This window comes from Hippocampus guttulatus, chromosome 19 (assembly GCF_054856545.1).
Source record: "Hippocampus guttulatus isolate MCC_2025c chromosome 19, RoL_Hgut_1.0, whole genome shotgun sequence".
Lineage (NCBI taxonomy): Eukaryota > Metazoa > Chordata > Actinopteri > Syngnathiformes > Syngnathidae > Hippocampus > Hippocampus guttulatus.
In genome coordinates, this window is record NC_141279.1 from 22,501 (window position 1) to 38,140 (window position 15,640).

Here is a 15,640-nt window from a genome sequence, read left to right on the forward strand (position 1 = left end):
CACCCTCACCTTCACCCAAACCCCAACACCCTCACCCAAACCCCAACACCCTCACCCAAACACCCAACACCCAAATCCCAACACCCTCACCCCAACACCCTCACCCAAATCCCCTCACCCTCACCCAAATCCCAACACCCTCACCCCAACACCCAACACCCTCACCTTCACCCCAACACCCAACACCCTCACCCAAACCCCAACACCCTCACCCCAACACCCTCACCCAAATCCCCTCACCCAAATCCCAACACCCTCACCCCAACACACTCACCCAAACCCTACCCCAAACCCTAACCCCAACCCCTAACCCCCAACCCCAACCCCAACACCCTCATCCCAACACCCTCACCCAAACCCCAACACCCTCACCCTCACCCCAACACCCTCACCCAAATCCCCTCACCCTCACCCAAATCCCAACACCCTCACCCCAACACACTCGCCCAAACACTACCCCAAACCCCAACCCTGACCCCTAACCCCAACACCCTCACCCTCATCCCAACACCCTCATCCCAACACCCTCACCCCAACACCCAAACACCCTCACCCCAACACCAACACCCAAACACCCTCACCCCAACACCCTCACCCCAACCCCAACACCCAAACACCCTCACCCCAACACCCTCACCCAAACACCCCCACACCCTCACCCAAACCCCCACACCCTCACCCAAACCCTCACCCCAACACCCTCACCCCAACCCCCTCACCCCAACACCCAACACCCAACACCCTCACCCTCACCCCAACCCCCTCACCCCAACACCCTCACCCAAACACCCCCACACCCTCACCCAAACCCCAACACCCTCACCCCAACACACTCACCCTCACCCCAACCCCAACCCCTGCCCAAACCTAACCAACCCCCAACCCTAACACTTTTCGGCCTAAGAGCGTTTTCCGCCTAAGAGCGTGTTTTCCGCCTATAAGCGTGTTTTTTCGGCCTAACAGCGTGTTTTTTCGGCCTAACAGCGTTTTTTTCCCGCCTAACAGCGTTTTTTTTTCCGCCTAACAGCGTTTTTTTTCCGTCAAAAAACGTTTTTTCCCCGCCTCAAAGCGTTTTTTCCCCGCCTCAAAGCGTTTGTTCAGCATAAAGGTGTTTTTTTCGGCCTAAGGGCGTCTTTCGGCCTAAGAGCGTCTTTCGGCCTAAGAGCGTCTTTCGGCCTAAAAGCGTTATTTTACGGCCTAAAAGCGTTATTTTACGGCCTAAAAGCGTTTTTTGCATTTTTTTTCGCCTAAAAGCGTTTTTTCGGCCTAAAGCGTCTTTTCCGCCTAAAGCGTTTTTTCCCCACCTTAAAGCGTTTTTTTCCCCGCCTTAAAGCGTTTTTTTCCCCGCCTTAAAGCGTTTTTTTCCCCGCCTTAAAGCGTTTTTCAGCATAAAGGTGTTTTTTTCGGCCTAAGAGCGTTTTTTCGGCCTGAGAGTTTTTTTCGACCTAAAAGCGTTATTTTACGGCCTAAAAGCGTTTTTTGCATTTTTTTCCGCCTAAAAGCGTTTTTCCAGCCTAAAAGCATTTTTTTCCAGCCTAAAAGCATTTTCTGCCTAAAAGCGTTTTTTTTCCGCTAAAAGCGCCTTGCAAAACATGGTCGTTTTTTTTTCAGCTAAAAGCGCCTTGCAAAACATGGTCGTTTTTTTCAGCCTAAAAGAGTCTTTTTCGGCCTAAAAGCGCCTTGCTATAATGGTCGTTTTTTCGGGCTAAACACAGTCTTTTTTTTAAGCTAAAAACGCCTTTTTAGCTGGGTTAGAATCTAACCCAAAATGATGACCGTTAGATGACGAGGGATTAGGATTAGGGGCGAGGCTAAAGGGGTTTAAAGTTAGTGGTTTAAGAGGGTCTGGGGTAATTGTTTAGGTTAGGGCACGGGGTAGGACAAAGGTGTCCAAACTGTCCTCAAGGGCCACTGTCCTGCCAGTTTTCCAGCTGTCCCAACACGCCTGATTCGAACATTCAGGATCGTTCCAATGCTGATTCAGGGCCGTCTGATCAGGTTTGTTGCAGCCAGGAAAGCTGGAAAGCATGTAGGACAGTAGCCTTCCAGCTAGGCATGTCTCTGGTAGGGTTCCGGGTTAGGATCAGGGATTGCTGTCAAAATTGGGGTTAGTGTTAAGGCTTATGGGCTAGCGACAGTGTTATGGATAGAGGTCAGGTTTGGATAAGGATTCATGTTAGGAGCAGGGTAGAATATGAGGTGTTAAGTAGTCTCGAATTGGGTGTGAGAGGGTCATCTTTATGGGTCGGGTTTAGCATTTGGGGATTAGGATTAGGTGGTTAGACGATTAAGATTTTAAGTGGTGAGGGTTAGGCTAGGATTAGGAGTTTCATCAGTTTGGCTTTTTGGGTTCAAGGGTGGGGGTAAGTGTTAGGGGTCAGCGATTAGGTCAAGAATTCAACAGTGGGGAGTTGTTAGGGGTTTGTGTAAGGTGTGGGGTTAGAATTAGAGGTTAGAGGGGCTACGGTTAGGCCAATGTGCACCTTGGGTTGGGTGCAATGTTCCTTCTAATTTTTCACATGTCTGGGTAAACAGACCTCGAGCACACCGATGACCACTGTGAGCAACAGGTGGTCATGGCTTAAGAAGATCAACTTACAAAAGCAATTTCCATCAATGTAACTAATTTGGCTCACTTAGAAGTGAAAACAGACAAAACCCGTATGGATTGTTTGTGAGAGACATCTTTGGCTTTATTCAGTTAGGTCGAGTTTTGGCCTGGATGAGGGTCTTGATCTGGAAGAAATGAGACACCGTTCAGGCGTAACATTTTGTTTACATAAACACATTCACATTTTCCACAATGGGTACTGAATCTTGTGATAATCTTTTATTAGCATTTCTACTAATAAATTACCTAGTCATCATAGAATTTAATGATTGTCCATAAATAAATCATAATGAATGTGACTAAAATAAGCACAAATTAAACTACAATTTTACCTTCTTTTTCCACATCTGTCGTCCTCACTTCTCCAATGGTTGTACACTCGAGTCTTCGTATAATTCCAACAGCATTCAAATACTTCGGCTGAATCTGTCGCTTGGGGTAGTACAGCTTCCACTAGTCCATATTATACATTGGAAAATTTTGTTTACAGGTTTTGCAGACCGGGTTCACTCAAAAGAGTAAAGATCTCACCCAGTTTCACCGCTTATTCTCAATTACATTTGTCGATTTATGTGCACTGTCCCAATGAAATATGAAAACCAAATTGCATATGCCGACAGCCATTCCAACCTAAAAGGATCATTGTTCATATTTATTTTGGTTTGGGTTAATCATATCGCATTCACTGCCCGCTTGTTTCGCCATAAGGAATTTGCGTTAGCATCACTTAATTAACTGGAGATAAGGAATTGGATCTTAAAATTGGTTTTAGGATTCTAGAGATTAGGATGTTAGGAGTTTAGGGTAGGGCAGGGGTGTCCAAACTGTAATGAAGAGCCACGGTCCTGCCCGTTTTCCAGTTCTCCCAGGGGCAGCACACCCAATTCAAATAATCAGGATCATTTTAATGCTGCTTCAGAGCTGGCTGATGAGCTGGTTTAGTTTTAGGATTTAGGGGCCGCAGTTGAAGCTGGCTAAGGGTTTGACAATTACAGGGGTGGTTTCAAGGGGTAGGGTTAGGAAAACGGGTGTTTGGGTGAGGGGTGAGGTCAGCATCATGGTTGTGGGTTACGGTAGAAGTTAAGGCAAGGATGTTTTGCTTTTAGACATTTAAGGTTAGAATTGGGCATTTTAGGTTAGGCGTTTAGGCAGTTTGGTGTGGAGCAGGGTTTAGGTTCAGGCAAGGTATAGGGCTAGAGTTAGGATTAGATGTTGGAGGGGCTAAGAGTAGGTGAGGCATCTTGGGTTAGCATTCAGGATTATGGGTTTAGAGTTAGAAGATTTCATGATAGGGCAGTGGTGTCCAAACTTGGTCCTCAAGGGCCACTGTCCAGCCTGTTCTCCAGCTCTGCCGGGAGCAACACCCCTTATTCAAATAACCAGGATCATTCTAATGAATCAGAGCTGGCTGATGAGCTGATCATCTGAATCAGGTGCGTTGCAGCCGGGAGAGGTGAAAAACAGGCAGGACTGTGGCACTCCGGCCAGCTGGACATGCCTGAGGTAGGGATGAGGGCTGGGGCTTGCAGTGGCACATCGGGTTAGCATTAGGAGCGAGCATTTTATGGACCAAGGTTTAGGGTTAGCGTTAGTTAAGTTCAGGTGTTAGGAATAGAGGGTTCGCGTTTATAGGTTAAGAGCTGTATGTAGGATAGGGGGTGGTTTGAGTATAAGGACGGGGTGTCCAAACTCAGTCCTCAAGGGACACTTGTCCTGACCATTTTCCAACTTTGCCAGGAGCAACACACCCGATTCAAATAATCAGGATCGTTCTAATGCTGCTTCAGAGATGGCTGATGAGCTGATCATCTGAATCAAGTGCGTTGCAGCCGGGAGAGGTGGAAAACAGGTAGGACAGTGGCCCTCCAGGCCCAGGGCTGGACATGCCTGCAGTGTGGATGAGGGTTTAAGTTTAATTTTAGGATTGCGGTTGAGGATTTAGAGTCTTACAGATGAATTGGGTTAAGGTTCACGATATGTCAGGTCAAGGGGAGCATTCGGGGTTAAGGATTATATAGAGGTTAAGGTTCGGGGGAGGGGATTTGAGGGTTTTGGTTTAGGTTAGGAGTGAGGGTAAAGGGTTAGGGTTACGGAATTAGGGTGAAAGGCGGGGGTGTCCAAACTCAGTCATCAAGGGACACTTGTCCTGACCGTTTGCCAACTTTGCCAGGAGCAACACACCCGATTCAAATAATCAGGATCGTTCTAATGCTGCTTCAGAGATGGCTGATGAGCTGATCATCTGAATCATGTGCGTTGCAGCCGGGAGAGGCGGAAAACGGGCAGGACAGTGGCCCTCCAGGCCGAGGGCTGGACATGCCTGCAGTGTGGATGAGGGTTTAAGTTTAATTTTAGGATTTAGGGGTTGCGGTTGAGGATTTGGAGGCTTACAGATGAATTGGGTTAAGGTTCACGATATGTCAGGTCAAGGAGAGCATTAGGGGTTAAGATTTAACATTGGGTTAAGGATTATAGAGGTTAAGGTTCGGGGGAGGGGACTCGAGGGTTTTGGTTAGGAGTGAGGGTAAAGGGTTAGGGTTTAGTGTGAAAGGCAGGGGTGTCCAAACTCAGTCATCAAGGGACACTTGTCCTGACCGTTTGCCAACTTTGCCAGGAGCAACACACCCGATTCAAATAATCAGGATCGTTCTAATGCTGCTTCAGAGATGGCCGATGAGCTGATCATCTGAATCAAGTGCGTTGCAGCCGGGAGAGGCGGAAAACGGGCAGGACAGTGGCCCTCCAGGCCGAGGGCTGGACATGCCTGCAGTGTGGATGAGGGTTAGGGTTCAAGTTTAATTTTAGGATTTAGGGGTTGCGGTTGAAGATTCATTTTATTGGAACAGTGCACATTCATCAACACAAGAATAAACAGCAGAAATGCACCATACTTCCAAATGCTGGTTTTCAGCTGCAGCACACATCACATAAAACACGGACAGCGATGCAATCTGAGCCACTTTTCCCGCATACACGTTTGAAGCAGTTCTGGATGAAAGAGGAGAGAATCGTGTCATTTCAGTGATCAGAGAAGTTATGCTCAATATGTGCACACGTCTGCAACAAGCTTGAAAGTAAACAAGACGTAGTGTCCATTGACGAGAAAAAAAAAAAAAGATTGGTTCACTTCTGTACCTTAAATTCGTTTCGACAGTCAGCACTTGCGTTCCTCTCTCCTCATCCTCGGCTCCGCAAGCCATCCATCCGCACCAGCGCAGACCGTCCAACAGCGCCGTCATCTCCACTAACTAGACCAGGCCTGTGAAAAAGCTCATGACAGGTGCAAAGAACAAGCGCCTGGGTTTGGAATTGGGTGAGGGGATTAGAGATAGGGTTTTTGGATTAGAGGGTTAAGTGTTAGGTAGTTGGGGGATAGGGTGAGAGGGTTAGGTGTGAGAAAGTCAGCGTTACGGTTTGGCTTAAGCACGTTTTGGGTTTACCGTTATGGATTTAGGGTTAGAGTTAACACCTCAATACCACACTTTACCCTAATCCCCCCCAACCTCTAACACCCCAAACGTATTCTTTAGGGTTGCAGTGACTAACGGATCACATGTCAGAGTGACCTCGAACCCTCTCACCCTTCCTCCAACCTAAACCATAGCCCAACTTTAAACACTTAAACCGAACCCCCGTATCCTTCTAAAAGCGTCGACACACCAAACCCAAATCGCCTGTATGCCGAACCGCCTGAATGCGTCATCGCATAACCTTACCACCTGACTATCCTCTTGAACAAAATCCCCCTAACCCTTACTCTGAACACCTAACCCTTAATGCCTATACATCTAACCACCGAACCCAAAATTTCTATCTGCCTTACTCTAATTTCTAACCCCAAACTCAAACCTCGAGGGTTAACCCTGAACATCGTGCCCTCACCTCAACCATAAACCCCTAACTGTCAAGCCTCCAACTTTACCCCCTAATCCTACACCTCACCACTTAACCACATCCCAAATGCTCACTCTAAACTTCACCCTTCATCCTAATTTCCCTTTATCCTGAAAGCCAGGGGTGTCCAAACTCTGTCGCCAAGGGCCGCTGTCCTGTCTGTTTTGCATCTCTCCCGGCTGCAACACACCTGATCCAGATGATCAGCTCATCAGGCATCTCTGAAGCAGCATTACAACGATCCTGATTATTTGAATCAGGGGTGTTGCTCCCTGGGGGAGCTGGAAAACAGGCAGGACAGCGGCCCTTGAGGACCGAGTTTGGACACCCCTGGGTTTGAGGGTTTAAGGGAAATTAGGATTAAGGTTGAGGTTTAGAGTTAGCACTTGGAATATGGTTAAAGTGGTTAGGGGTAGGATTAGGAGTTAAAAGTTAGAGGGTTGACAGTGTTAGGGGTTTATGGTTGAGGTGAGGGTACGATGTTCAGGGTTAGCGCTCGAGGTTTGAGATTGGGGTTAGAAATTAGGGTGAGGCAGATAGGCCTCTTGGGTTCGGTGATTAGCTGTATAGACATTAAGGATTAGGCCTTCAGAGTAAGGGTTCGAGGGATTTTGTTCAAGAGGATAGTCGGGTGTTAGGGTTAGCATTCCGAGTTGAAGATTTATTTTATTGGAACAGTGCACATTCATCAACACAAGAATAAACAGCAGAAATGGACCATACTTCCAAATGTTGGTTTTCAGCTGCAGCACGCATCACATAAAACACGGACAGTGATGCAATCTGAGCCACTTTTCCCGCATACACGTTTGAAGCAGTTCTGGATGAAAGAGGAGAGAATCGTGTCATTTCAGTGATCAGAGAAGTTATGCTCAATATGTGCACACGTCTGCAACAAGCCAAGTTTGAAAGTAAACAAGACGTAGTGTCCATTGACGAGAAAAAAATAAAAAATTAAATAAAAAATAAAAGATTGGGTCACTTCTGTACCTTAAATTCGTTTCATCGACAGTCAGCACTTGCGTTCCTCTCGGCTCCACAAGCCATCCATCCGCACCAGCGCAGACCGTCCAACAGCGCTGTCATCTCCACTAACTAGACCAGGACTGTGAAAAAAGCTCATGACAGGTGCAAAGAACAAGCGCCTGGGTTTGGAATTGGGTGAGGGGATTAGAGATAGGGTTTTTGGATGAGAAAACCCTAAGTGTTAGGTAGTTGGGGGATAGGGTGAGAGGGTTAGGTGTGAGAAAGTCAGCGTTACAAGTTGGCTTAAGCAGGTTTTGGGCTTACTGTTATTTAGGGTCAACACCTCATTCCTACTCTTTACCCTAACCCCCCCCCCCCAACTCCAACCTATAACACCCCAAATGTGTATTCTTTAGGGTTGCAGTGACCAACTGATCACATTTCAGAATGACCTCGAACCCTCTCACCCTTCCTCTAACCTAAACCATAGCCCAACTTTAAACACTAAACCCAAAACCCGTATCCTTCTAAACGCGTCGAAACACCAAACCCAAATGCATCATCTCATAACCCTAACACCTGACTATCCTCTTGAACAAAATCCCTCAAACCCTTCCTCTGAACGCCTAATCCCTAATGCCTATACATCTAACCACCTAACCAAAGATGCCTTTCTGCCTCACCCAAATTTCTAACCCCCATCTCAAACCTCGAGTGTTAACCCTTAACATCGTGCCTTCACCTCAACCCATAACACTTTCAACCCTTTATCTTCTAATCCCTAATCCTACCCCTTACCACTTTAACCATATCCCAAATGCTCACTCTAAACTTTAACTTTCATCCTAATTCCCCTTTACCCTGAAACCCAGGGGTGTCCAAACTGTCGCCAAGGGCCGCTGTCCTGTCTGTTTTGCATCTCTCCCGGCTGCAACACACCTGATCCAGATGATCAGCTCATCAGGCATCTCTGAAGCAGCATTACAACGATCCTGATTATTTGAATCAGGCGTGTTGCTCCCTGGGGGAGCTGGAAAACAGGCAGGACAGCGGCCCTTGAGGACCGAGTTTGGACACCCCTGGGTTTGAGGGTTTAAGGGAAATTAGGATTAAGGTTGAGGTTTAGAGTTAGCACTTGGAATATGGTTAAAGTGGTTAGGGGTAGGATTAGGAGTTAAAAGTTAGAGGGTTGACAGTGTTAGGGGTTTATGGTTGAGGGCACAATGTTCAGGGTTAGCGCTCGAGGTTTGAGATTGGGGTTAGAAATTAGGGTAAAGCAGATAGGCCTCTTGGGTTAGGTGATTAGATGTATAGGCATTAAAGGTTAGGCCTTCAGAGTTCACATCAAATCACAAATAGAGTTAGGCGGTGAGAGTTACGCATTTTGGCGCCTGGTAGATGAACAAATACTGCATCTGCAAGACGGAAAGGAGCCAGGACCGTTTGTGTGAATTTACCACACCGCATGTACAAAACGAGGTTTTGGGGCAGTTCCCCGACTCACGTCCATCTGGAAGAGCTGCGGACGCTGCTCTCGCATTTCCAAACGAAGCCAAACACGTCCACTTTGTGTCTGGGGTGCATCTTATCCATCAATCACGATGAAGCCGCCCGTCTGACAAACGCCAGCGCTGGGGGAGGCGTAAACATCAGGCTTGTCAACTTTGGTTTATTGGTGTCCGTTATGAATGTAACTTAATTTATTGGGTTGTACAGACTTCATCATGTAGTTACATCAGCTACATTCTTAACATTAGCCAGAGAAATATTTTGAAGCGCGATGCCTGTAGTGTACCTGCAGCGGACCACGGTGGTCGCAACGGGCGGATTGAGCGCCTTTGACTTTATTGGAACTTGAGCCTGCCGATGGGAGAGAAGGGCACGCCGAAGTCGGGCCAGCTGGTGAAATGGAGCGGCGTGACCACACGCGGCATCTTGCCGGCATCGCTACGAGATGAACGTAACAAAGTGTTAGAGTGGAAATCGTTGCCCAGAACAAGCCATTCGATGCTTCTGATGTGTTGGATGTAGAACTTGCATATGGTGTAATCCACCAGCACATCCGAGTCCTCCACAGCCACGCGCATGTTCCCGTAGGTCCAGCGGCCCTGATCCAGCCAGTAACTGCCACACACGTCCTACATGGCAATGGACATCTTTCATTTTGTTTCAAATTGCAATTTCAGAGCCCTTGGAATGTTAATTCTCCATCGCTTTTGCTATTCCTCCATTTTTCTCTTGCCACTTGCAATGGCAAGGAATTTTAGATTAACTGAAGAAAATGAGGGTGCGACCCGAATGAAATTTTTGGGAGGATCAGAAGCCCCTTTTATGCCGCCGTTTTGCTGCATGACAACCACTCACTTCCTTCCTCTCCTTCAGGTGCGCCAGCATGACAACAGTCGACACCTTCTGCTCCCAAATCATCCTCCAGAGATCAGCTATCGTGTCCTCTTTGGACCTGGCACAACAAAAATCTTGTTTGTTTTTTGCAAAGTAACTCAAATCGAGTGAACATCAACATACCTTGTGCTGCTGAGAATCGTACAATTATCCATTTTCCACTCACATCAATGTTGAAGGTGGTGTACGAGTGTTGGGGGGGGGGGGGGGGCTGGCGATTGGGGTTAGGTTAAAAATAGGGTCAGGTGTTTGGGTTACGGAATTTAGGCTTCGAAGTTGAGTTCTTCACTGTAAAACGTGAGAGCCCCTTTGGCCCTGCACGGCAAGCAGCGATAGCTGCCCTCTGCTGGTCAAACTTTGTCACTGCAACCCGAGAGGAATACAGGTCGAGGGTGTTCGAAGTTGGCGTGGGGTTCGTGTTTGGAGTGGGATTAGTGGTTTCGGAGTAGGGCGAGGACTGGATGTGATACATCGTTATTTACGTCGAGCTTTCACAACAGCTGCAGCTAAAACAAAGCGCTCTACAGAACAGTGAACATAAGCGTGTCCAGCTCCGGGGCTTGGGGGCCACTTTTCTGCCCGTTGTCCGGCTCCGACGGGTGCAACACGCCGGATTCAGATGATCAGCTCATCAGCCAGCATTAGAACGATCCTGATTATTTGAATCGGGCGCGTTGCTCCTGGGAGAGATGAAAAACGGGCAGGACAGCGGTCCTTGAAGACCAAGTTTGGACACCCGTTTCTTGGGGTTTGGGGGTGAGAGTTAGGGTAAGGGGTTTTGATTAGAGTTAGGATTCGGCAGCAAGCGTTAGTCGGTTCGAGTTAGGCATTTTGGCGCCTGGTAGATCAACGAATACTGTATCTACGAGATGCAAAGGATTGGGGGGGGGTCAGAAGCCCCTTTTATGCCGCCGTTTTTCCACCCGTTTTCCTGCATGACAACCACTCACTTCGTTCCTCTCCTTCAGGTTGGTGAGCACGACGACATTCGACACCTTCTGCTCCCAAAGCATTCTCCAGAAATCGGCTACCGTGTCCTCGTTTGGACCTGGCACAATAAAATCTTGTTTTATTTTTGTGAAGTAACTTGAATCAAGTGAACATCAACATACCTTGTGCTGCTATGAATTTGTTCTTTATGGCGAGACCCTGTTCAAGGAAAATTTGTGCAATCATGTAAAAACAATTATACCATTTGCGCACACGATGTAGAAGGTGGTGTACGCGTGTTGGGGGTTTAGGTGTTAGGGTTCAAGGACTGTGGTTAGGGTTAGGCGTGAGGAATAGAGGTTAGGGTAAAGTTCAGATGGCTGGGGTTAGGGTATGGGTCGTCAGTGGTTTGAGTTAGGGTTGTATTGGAGGTTTCAGAGTTAGGTTCGGGTTCTTCGCTGTATAATGCAAGAGCCCCTTTGGCCGTGCACGGCAAGCAGTGATAGCTGCCCTCTGCTTGTCAGTTAGTCACTGCAACCTCAATGAATACAGGTTAAGGTGGTTAGAGGTTGGAGTGGTTCGTGTTCCGAGTCGAGTTAGGAGTGGGATTAGGATAGGAGGAGATACATTTTTGTCTGCTGCAAGATAATTTGGAACAAGAAACTGTAGCGTCCTCTAACCAAAAAAATAATAATAAATCATTCGAGGTTAGGGTAAGAAGGTTGGGGTTTAACATTAGGAATAGGGTGTTGGGGTAGGCATCTCCAGCTTGAGGGCCACCGTCCTGCCCGTTTTCCAGCTCTGACGGGTGCAACACACTTGACTCAGATAATCAGCTCATCAGCCAGCATTACAACGATCCTGATTATTTGAATCAGGCGCGTTGCTCCTGGGAGAGATGAAAAACTGGCAGGACAGCGGTCCTTGAGGACCAAGTTTATACACCCCTGGTTTTTGGGGCTCGGTGGTGGTTAGGGTTTGATGTTACAATCAAGGTTAGGGTTGGAGAGAGTTAGGATTAGGCAGTTTAGCTTTCTGGGTAAGGTGGTTAAGCGGTTTGAGTTAAGCAATTTGGGATTCGGGTTAGGGTGAAAGGTGAAAGAATGCAGGTTCAGGGGTTTGGCGTTTCGGTCGGGAGTAGGATTTGAGAATAGAGTGGGGCGTGAGAAGTGGGGTTAATTTTAGGAGTTATACATTTGTTATTTAGCGCTTCCACAAGAGCTGCATCTGAAAAAAAGCGCGTGAGGTGTTCGGGTTCGAGGTTTTCCTATACACTCTTATTTATATTGCCCTTTCACAACAGCTGAAACGAAGCGCTTTATGGGTAACCGACCTTGGAAGTGAGGGTCCGGTGACGTCTACAGAAGGCTTCTGTGCTTCGTGTTTGGGGCAGTAGTAGAGATCACCTGGTGAAGGTGGTGGTAAGGTCGAAGGCGCGTTGTACCGGCAGGCGCGTTGGAAGGTTAACATCCCCATCCGCGGTCAGGGGCGGTGGCTGAGTCGGCAGCGCGCTGTCAGAGATGGTGGGTAGAAGCTATCCCGGGTGAACAGCAAATGCAACACAGAACAGCCCGCGTAGCACAGAAATCCAAACTTAAGTTTCAACTTTTTGGAAAAAGAAAATAAGCAGACAACTGATGCTTACTTTGACGCGTCTTGAAAACCATGGAGATTGCGCAGAGAGATTAGATGACTGCGTCATCGGGGGAGGGGGGGCGGAAGAGACCCCAGGAGTCCCATTTTATCTCACTCTTACATCCAATACAAAGTTAATGGAGTACAGAATTCACATTTAAACGCATCAAAGCGACAAAATTATTTGACACTCATGCGCTTCGCCACGTGCTCTCCATCCACATTAACACGAATGTTAGCTCGATGGTGAAAAACAATCAGGGCACGCCCAAATTACACTTGGCCTTACATTTAATTAGCATTACAGCCCGTGTCACTAAGCAATCCAGTGAAAACGCATTTCAGAGGGAAAAATAAAAAATTACGCAGATGAGAGAAGAGATGCTTACGTTTGACGTCGCCTGAACAACATGGCGAATGCGCTGCGATTAGATGACGGCGGCAAAGAGAAACCTTCAAGGAGGCCCCGCAATGACAGCAGGCGGGTTTGATGAGCACACCGCCTCACAGCCCAGAACAGAGATCAGACTGACGCAGCGAGAACGCTTAAAAAGACAAGACATAAAAAAAAAACAAGCAGACGAGAGACGCTTAGGTTCGAAGTCCCCTGAAAACCGCGGAGAACTCGCCGTGATTAGATGACAAGCCAGTAAACCATTCGGCACGCTCCACCACGTGCTCGCCCTTCCACGTTAGCCGTGAGCTAACTTGCTTGTTAAATGCAAGCAGGGCGCGCCCAAATTACACTCGGCCTTCCGTTTGATGAGCACACCGCATCACAGCACAAAACGACAGCTTTGTGACTTTGCGTCGCATCGAGACACATCAAAGCAAATACTGTAGATATATTTGACATACTCATCGGCCACGCGCTCATCCAAGTTATCCCAAACGTGAGCCCTCACCAAAATGGCCACGGCCGAATGACACGTTAGCTTGCCATTAAACGCCAAACCGTATGACAGCCCAGCGCGGAAGAGCCCGCATAACACAGAAGCCCAGACTGGACTCGTAAAAACAAGTTACAGAAAGAAAGAAAGAAGCAGAGGAGTCTTAGTCTTACGTTTGACGTCAATTGAAAGCAGTGCGAAGCAGCCGAGAACTCGAAGAGCGATGAGATGACAGTACCAACCGGAAACGCTTAAGGGGGGGGGGGGGTCGGAACTAGAGTGACCCTCCCTCAGAAGTCACGGCCATCCAACAACGTTAATGGCGGAGTACGCCAACTGTCTGACGTTTTCTTCGCATTCAAACACATCAAAGCAATACAATTGTTTGACGTGCTCATCCATCCACGTTAGCTCAAAGGCTAAACGCGGCCGAATTACACTCCGGCGTCCGTTTAAACACCACACGCATCACAGCACAGCCCAGAACGGAAGAGCCCGCGTAGCACAGAAATCCAGTTCCAGTAAGCACACATCTAAGAACAAAAGAAAAACAAGCCGAGGAGAGCATTCTTACGTTTGGCTTCCCTTGAAAGCAGAGGAGAACGCGCAAAGCCGTAGGTGGACAGGTATCTAAATAGACGACAGCGCCAACCGGAATACGCTACTTAAGGAGTGGGGCCGGCACAATAGCGACCCCCGGCGTCCCGGATGCTTTGAAAAACTTTCATCCAATACAAAGTCAATGGCGGAGTACGCCTTGTTTTATGTTGAGAGGGAAGAAATTTCATCCGTGCTGTATGTTACACATACGTACAGCACATTTGACAAAGTTGTATTCAATTCAATTACGTTTGAAATACCTTGAAATCCGGGCAGAACAGGCAGAGAGAGCCGAGATGACTTGTGGCCAACCGGGCGCTAAAGGGGGGTCATCAACCACAGGAGTCCCGGGTGCTTTGATAAACTCTTTCACCCAATGCAAAGTTATGGTGGAGCACGCCAATCCTCTGACGCATTCAAACGCATCAAAGCAACAAAATTAATTATTTGACACACCCATTAGCCACAGAGCCATTCGAGGCGCTCAGCCACGTGCTCACCCATCCACGTTAGCCTGTAGGTCAGGGATCTCCAACTCTTGAGCCTGGAGGGCTTCTGTCCTGCCTGTTTTATGGCTCTCCAAGCTGCAACACACCTGATTTTGACGAGCCATCTCTGACGCAGCATCGGAATGATCCTGATGATTTGAATCAGGCGTGTTGCTCCTGGGAGAGCTGGAAAACACGGCAGGACAGTGGCCCTCCAGGCTCGGAGTTGGACACCCCGGCTTTAGTTCAATGGCCCGAAATAAAAAAACAACCAGGGCGCACTCAAATTACTCTCGGCCTTCCGTTTCATAAACACACCGCACAACGGAAGAGCCCCGCAAAGCACACAAATGCAAAGAGAACCGGTGAAAATGGATCAAAGACAATCACCTGGGAAAAAAAGAGGACAAAAGAAACTTGCAGTGCATGGGCGGGAGAGATGAGACGGCCTCAAAGCAACAAAATCCATTCTTTTACAGAATCACTCAATACTGGACGACCAGAGCCGTGCAGAGGCGCGGGAATCCGTCCATTCGATCATTTCGTTGCCCCGTTATCAATGGCAAAGTAGAGTACACTCATTGGCTTTCAGACTCTTCACATGGAAACAGCACACCCCGCAACAAAGAATCCATGATTTTACGCTGTAAATCAATACTGGAGGACGATTCTTGTTTGTTTGTTTGTTTGTTTGTTTGTTTTTGAGCCGTTCAATTTACGAGAGACGGCGTTCACAAAACACGGAAATTGCAATGGCGCGGAATGTCCACCAAAGAGCCACATTCCGGCCTTTTGACCCGCTCCCTTTGATTTTTACTCATTGGCCAAACGAGTTGATACATGGAAGAATGACGAAACAAACACCCAAATCGCCCGACGGCTTGTGATGTGACAGGAAAGAATTCTTTCCCACCCACGCCTTTGTTGTTTTTGCTGCTGCTGAAAGCCCCACTCAGTTGGGTCGACGAGCAGAAAGTGGCCTCTCCATTCAAATGGTTCGGAGGGGCGCAACGGCCTTGCCTGTCCACCGGAAGAAGCCACTCCGACGTAACTGGCTGCGAGCTTGACTGTATTTTCTTTTTTTCTCGAGAGATCATTTAACAGATCGGTAGAGATCCGTCTCCGTTGTGAGACAAATCAAGGTTTTCTTGTCTCATCAAAGGTACACGCAAATGCGTTCGAATGTACTTGTCGGACAAATGAACGTAGACTCTTGCTTAGAA

The 15,640-nt window shown here is 47.8% G+C and overlaps 2 long non-coding RNA genes across 13 annotated transcripts; both read right to left on the reverse strand.

Annotated features, from left to right (window-relative positions):
* Positions 1-2,668: 2,668 nt before the first annotated feature.
* Positions 2,669-8,136, reverse strand: LOC147189315 (uncharacterized). Of its 4 annotated transcripts, none has more exons than XR_015097449.1 (5): positions 7,496-8,136; positions 7,229-7,325; positions 5,747-5,870; positions 2,944-5,599; positions 2,669-2,736 (listed from the first exon to the last, which is right to left on the reverse strand). It is a non-coding gene; the product is annotated as an uncharacterized LOC147189315 (long non-coding RNA). The 4 variants fall into 4 exon arrangements; XR_015097448.1 differs by having other exon boundaries at positions 2,944-3,064; positions 5,503-5,599; positions 7,229-8,136; XR_015097450.1 differs by lacking the exon at positions 7,229-7,325.
* Positions 8,137-8,756: 620 nt separating this feature from the next.
* LOC147189316 (uncharacterized) lies at positions 8,757-13,977 on the reverse strand. Of its 9 annotated transcripts, none has more exons than XR_015097536.1 (11): positions 13,904-13,977; positions 12,829-12,984; positions 12,450-12,497; positions 12,138-12,338; positions 10,987-11,023; positions 10,825-10,922; positions 9,836-9,932; positions 9,510-9,609; positions 9,267-9,418; positions 8,976-9,102; positions 8,757-8,886 (listed from the first exon to the last, which is right to left on the reverse strand). It is a non-coding gene; the product is annotated as an uncharacterized LOC147189316 (long non-coding RNA). The 9 variants fall into 9 exon arrangements; XR_015097538.1 differs by having other exon boundaries at positions 10,825-10,937; XR_015097541.1 differs by lacking the exon at positions 10,987-11,023.
* Positions 13,978-15,640: the final 1,663 nt, after the last annotated feature.